We start from the raw sequence: 6,618 nt of genomic DNA, 5'->3' as shown, positions 1-6,618 counted from the left end.
AGAGATTGCTTGCCGGCATAGATGGAGTGAGTGGAAGGATGAGCTTCCCTCTCAGGCTTGCTCAACCGGTAGAGTTGATCTAGGTACAGAGCTTCACGGCGGGGATTTCGAATGATTCGCCCTGAGACTCACCTCTCGGCCTTGTCTCTTTTCTTCCCGGATCTTCTCCAATCAGCACTCAGAACAACCTCTCGCTCAATAGCCTCGTATCAATTATCCTGTATCAAGTATATCTTTTTAGTGAATTGTTTGAGGGTATTTATAAATGAAAGCTTTGACTCTCTGACTTGTGGTCCCCACTGTATTGTTATGGAAATTCTAAGAATGGTGGAATAAATATTCCTTCTGTTATGCAATCAGTCCGTCGAAAATGCACAACGGTTAGTTGTGCACGTGTCAAAATCCTCTGTGATTGCGTTGCTCATTTGCATCTTCGATCGTGTGCCCGCATGCGGTGCTGTTTTTATTACCGCATGCAGTTGAAGTTCAGCTCTAGATTGATTGTCGCATGCGCCGTCATTGCGTTGATTGTCTATTCATTCCTGAATGATGGGCGCAATGTGACGTAGATGCGTTAATCTTTTTTCCTCTCGAGCCATGAACACATACGGTGAATGGATTTCCTGCAAAACAGACTTGAAATATTCTTTTCTACCATTGCAATGGTGTTAGTGGGTGTATTGACGACAATTTATAATTATTGTATTTCTTAGCTAATTTCCATACAATTGACGCAATTTTCCTCTCTTTTGGCCGCAATATCTAAATAAAGTAGTATAAATAACTTGTATTTCTATAAGTTATCACATAACTTGTGCACAATCTTAGGAAATGTTAGCTAAAACCCTTCTCAACCTCTCCATCGCATATTCATTGTAACTCTACGCTTTTATCAACTCTGCGTTTAACTCCATCGCATAGGAAAACCTTGATAAAAAAACTATATACCTCATTTGCTTTTACTACCATAATAGAATCAAAGTGTCTGTCGCATATTTACTCAGTAGTCCCTGTGTTCGATCCTGGACTTACCAGGAAACCTAGGAAGGTTTATATTTGGGCATTGTTAGGGAAACTTGCATGTTCATCGCATAACACACATCATCGTAAACTCACATCATAATGCATCACAAATACACGCATCATACCTCAATGTAGTGGGAGGAAAGTGTGCTTCCTGGTCATTATTGAGAATTAGATGCATTCCCCATATAGTTTATTAAGAAGCCTATTGTACACTAACATGTTTACAATGACTCTCTCGGCTAAAGTGTTTAAGAATCACCTAGTAATACTAGAAATATCAGGTTAATAACCTAGGGCAAGTGGGAGAAATATCGGGTATGAGATACCGAATGGTAAACCATGGGTATAGGATGCCCTAATTTATTGTATTTATCTATAAAATTTAGAAACTCAGTCTTATATATCAGATATTGATAACAGGCAGAAATGCACGTTATCATAGTGCTAAGTTCTTAAACAATGTTGGATTGCGTTGATGAAATATGTTAACTTGCATCCATTAAGCATAAATTCTGTAATATTGCGGTCGCATGCGTTCAGCGTAGAACAGTTGATCTTTGTATTTTTGTGCAGAATATGCGTTAACGCAATGCAAGAATTGTGATCATAAGAATCATTGGTCGAGTGCAACTTCACCGCAAGGCTTTGCATTGATCGTGCTCCCAAACATTCGCCTAAGAAGGATAACCGCAACTTGGTCAGTGCAACATGGTAGGTGCATCTGGGTGAAAGGATAATTAAGAGCAATGGTACATAATCTAAATTAAGTTAACAGTCGATAACGGTCACAAAGTACATTCAGCTTTATCAGTGATGATAACTTGTAGAAATACAAGTTATTTATGCTGTTTTATTTAGATATTACTACAAAAAGAGAGGAAACTTGCGTCGATAGTATAAAAATTGGCTGAGAAATACGAAAATTATGAAATTTCGTAAACGCACCCACTAACACCATTGCAATGGCAAAATAGAATGTTTCAGTCTCTGTTTTGCAGGAAATAGGTCACCGCATGCGTGAATGGCTCGAAGACAAAATGTACAACGCATATACATTGCATGCGCTCATCAATCAAGAATGAAGAGATGATCAACGTAATGACGGCACATGCGACAATCGATCAAGAGCTTTAGAAAACAACACATTTCAACCGCATGTGGTAATCAAAATCAACACCACATGCGGCGATCGATCGAAGATGTGAAGAGCAATGCATTCACAGATGATTCTGACAAGTGTACAACTTTTTGTTGTGCAATTCTGATGGATTGATCGTGGAACAGAAAGGAATTTTCCATTACACCATTTCAGGAATTACTATAATTATACAGTGGGGACCACAAATTCAAAGAGCCAAGGTCTTGTCTATAAATAACTTCCTCAAATATGCTGAAAAACATACTGAAATGGGGAGAAAGAGGCTGGTCTAAAGAGACTTTACAGAGTAAATCCGGGAGAACTACGAGACAAGGCTGAAAAAGTGAGTCTCCGATTAAAGAATTCTTCCAATTCCTGAAGCTGAAGGTCTGTGCAAAAGGTCAATTCTACCAGGAAAGCAAGCCTGAAAGGGAAGCTTTCCTCTCTACCACATTCATACGCCGACAAGCACAAGTCTCCGATCAGGATTTGTGTCAAGACGTTGATACTCTTTCCATATTTGTTTCTATTCTCTAATTCATCTTCTCTGTTCATCTTCTTTAATCCCTCATTCACAAACATGTATCGAACGCTTAATTTTAGAAATAAATGTTATCATCGTCATCGTTATCATCTCTCTGTCTCTTTCCATACATTTATCATCCATTTTTTCCATGATATGTTCTTCCCCGGGGTAAACAACGAGAATTAAGCGAATGAGTCAATCTGTGTCAATGAATCAATTAAGTTTAGCTAAAGCATGCTCGATGGCTGATGCATTATTTTATGTAGTGGAAATATGGATGATATGCATTGATGGATTGCGTTGTGCACTCAAGTTTCCCCAGCGGAATTCAAGTGTAAATTCCCCTGAGTTTCCTGGTAAGTCCAGGGTCGAACACAGGGACTTGTGAAAATAGTTGCGTTGGTGATTTTTATGAAAACTTGTGGTAACCAGTTAAATAAATAAATCGTGGGGTTTATTGTTTGCGTTGACGAAAATAAATAACGAATGGGGCAGAGTTTGAAAAGAGTTGGTAGACGGGAAATACGATGAATATGCGGTGAACAGGTTCGGCTAACACTCCCTAGAATGCGTTCATGCTTTGCGATCATGCAACATGCATACAATAGTAAACCACCTCTCGGCATGAATGCTACGACTTCTAAGGCTAGAACGCATGCGATAAATATGTGATAAGTCTACAGGGTTTAGACATAAACCTCTATCTCTATTTATGTGATGACAACATGACATTCACATAAATATGCGACCACATAATATCACTCCAATTCCTAGGATGCATGCGATGCAAGTTGACAAACAGAGCTTATCTCTAAGTCCCTATCTCTTGTTTATGTAAGCCTAATCTTGCTCTTTCGAGTCCAAATTCTAACCCAGCTCTCTCGAGACATTAGGTTCTTTCTTTAGATTCTCTCTCGAGTAACTCTAAAGGGTATTTTGCATAGCATAAAACAAGACAATCGTAAGCAATGAACTTCCTAGGTCATGTTATCCTAGTTCTTCTTAACCCATTCAACTAGTTTAGTTACTCATGCGTATTAAGAGAGTGAGCATATGTAGAAATAGAACTTCCATTGAATAGATATGAGATGAAGTACAAAATAACAATGCAAGTATAGTAAAGGGCCTGGGGCAATCATTTGCTGCCAGGTGGTTACACTGTTTCTACTCGTGCTCTAAAGATATTCTCGCTCTCGCGAGAGTTGGCCTGCTCTCTGCTCTTACGCCCCAAGGTTCTCTCTCAAGCTTCCCTGGGCGATCTGTGGCATCACCACTCTTCTCTTGCTCCGCTGTAAAATGGAAAAGAAAACTATAAACTAAGGCATGAACTTGTAATAGCGATGAAGTAAGCGACTGCTTAACCGTACTCTGAAGAATGCACTTGTATTTATAGGGTAACTTTAATTCTAGATTGATGTGTCGGATAATTATCATCGATAAAGCTGGATGTACTTTATGACCGTTATCGGCTGTCAACTTAATTTGGATCCGACTGCCATCAGCTTTCTGTCCCATCGATCTTAATTTTCCTTTCACCCGGATGCACCCAGCATGTTGCGCTGACCAAGTTGCGGTGATTCTTCTTGGGCAAATGTTTGCGAGCACGATCAATGTAAAGTCTTGCGGTGAAGTTGCGCTCAACCAATGTATTCCTATGATCGCAATCTCTGCATAGCGTTAACGCATATTCTACACAAAAACATAAAGATCAACTGTTCTAATGTGTTGGACGCATGCGACGGCAATACTATGGAATTTATGCTTAATGGACGCAATTTAACACATTCTATTAATGCAATCCAACATTGTTTAAGAACTTAGGACTATGATAACGTACATTTCTGCCCGTTATCAACGACATCTTCACTTGTGAGAGCAGAAGTGAAGATGTTATTCCACCTATTGAGAGAAGGTTGGAAGAATGCGTTAACTAAAGCGAGAAGTATTTCCAGAGATGGAAATAACTTTGCGTTCATCATGTTCATCTCTATTTCACCAAAGACGTATGGGAACGCAGCTGATCACTGAAAGGTGTACGCTAAGAGAAAGCGGAACCTTAGTTGCGTCCTTAACGCGATTGATGAACTTGCGATGTTTTTACTCTTTTCTCTTTCTCTTCCTACTTCATTCATAAGACTTGCCATCACATTCATCGATTCTTTTGTACAACTTCACAACTAGTCCTCGACCCCTGTATCATGATCATAGTAGTTTAGGAATTTACTTTATCAACACATTTTTACTTTCAGCGCAATTTATATTTCTATACAAACCAAAATTCTTTATTCATTATTATAACTGGTCGCATGTATCACATTAGTATTGCATTTTACGACAACAATCCCCGTGTTCGACCTCAGATCATTCTGAGAAACTTGTGTTGGAATTATACTTGGTTTCAGCGCAAGGAAACTTGTGACACGCACTACTTCATCGTATACTATGAGCATATCACTATCAACGCATACACTTAAAACGTAGTATCGCATAAATTATCTTTATCGCAAAGCACTTGAGCACATATAGAGCATCATTCATTCATTCAACAGTGCAATAGATAAAGTTAGATTCACTTTTACCGTTATAAGTTTATGGCAACATGAGCTTGTATTACATTCATCCATCAGTAGTGTGTATAAGCGATACAGAACATAACACAGATAACACTCCACTCTTATCCTTACAAGTTTATTACGCCGTTGCCAGGGACATGAGCTTGTATGATTCATGTTCATCATTGTCCATATTGTTAAAGATTAATTTTCACCGTTACAAGTTTATGGTGTCGTTGCCAAGGATTGTAATGGTTAGTGTTGAATACTTTGTGGTATTTTGCAGGACAGATCTCTGTTGTACTGTCTGTTTATCGCGAATAGCAAGCTGACGGTTTATGAGTATTGGATCTGATCCATAAATTCTAAGCTGACTCAGAGATCAAGTGTATTTTTCGCATAAGAACATATCGGAACAGAATTACGTGAATAAGAAACATGGCAAATAATAATGAGAGGCCCGATGGGAATCAAGGGGTAAATTGGCTAGTGATACGCAAATTTTTAAGTCCTTATAATCATACAAGCTCATGTCCATATTACCAGTTCCCCATCAACGGCGCCATAAACATGACACGCAAAAATTGATTCTAGGCTACAAGTCCATGCCATAAACTTGAAGACAAATTTTATGCGATGATATGCGATACTACTTCTTCATATGCGTTATTAATGAATGTTTTTGTAGTATGCAGTGCGTTGTAACAAGTTTCCTTGCGTTGAAACCAAGTATAATTTCACCACAAGTTTCTTGGTGTGATCCGAGGTCGAACACAGATTGTTTTAGGTTAATTGCATTATATTTGTGGTATATGCGACCGGGGGTTTTTCAAATTAATAAAAGTGTTGTTTGTACATGAGATAAAGTAAATTGTGTAATAAAGTAAAGATAAGCGATAAAAATGCGGTAATAAAGGCATTGTTCCTCTTCAATCCACCTTATTTTTTCAAGCCTCGATATCTCGTTATTGCGGCGAACCTTCTCATCATGCAGTCTTCTTCTTCTATCACCTTTTGTAGTGATGAGTTTCGCCCGCTCCAATTTCTCTTGTCTCTCTTCCTTTTCCTTTCTTCTTCTTTCCTTTTCTTCTAATGCGTTGATCAAAATTAAAGGGTCAACGATAGACCCTTGCGGCACATTCTCCTTGCGACGCTACATCAGGAGGGTAGCTTCTCCTTCTTCGCCTTCGTCGATCGCAACTAATTGCCTTGTTTTAGATTGCACCGGCTCCATTAATTGCGTTGTTTCCCCCCTATCCTCCCTTACAGAGGTTGATTCTCCATCCATCTCTGTGGTGATGAGTTTCGCCCGCTCCATTTTCTCTTGTCTCTTTTCCTCTTCCTTTCTCTTCCTTTCCTTTTCTTCCAATGTGTTG

The sequence above is a fragment of the Benincasa hispida genome, chromosome 12, assembly GCF_009727055.1.
Source record: "Benincasa hispida cultivar B227 chromosome 12, ASM972705v1, whole genome shotgun sequence".
NCBI lineage: Eukaryota > Viridiplantae > Streptophyta > Magnoliopsida > Cucurbitales > Cucurbitaceae > Benincasa > Benincasa hispida.
The sequence above is the reverse complement of the archived record's forward strand: the minus strand, read 5'-3'. Positions refer to the sequence as shown.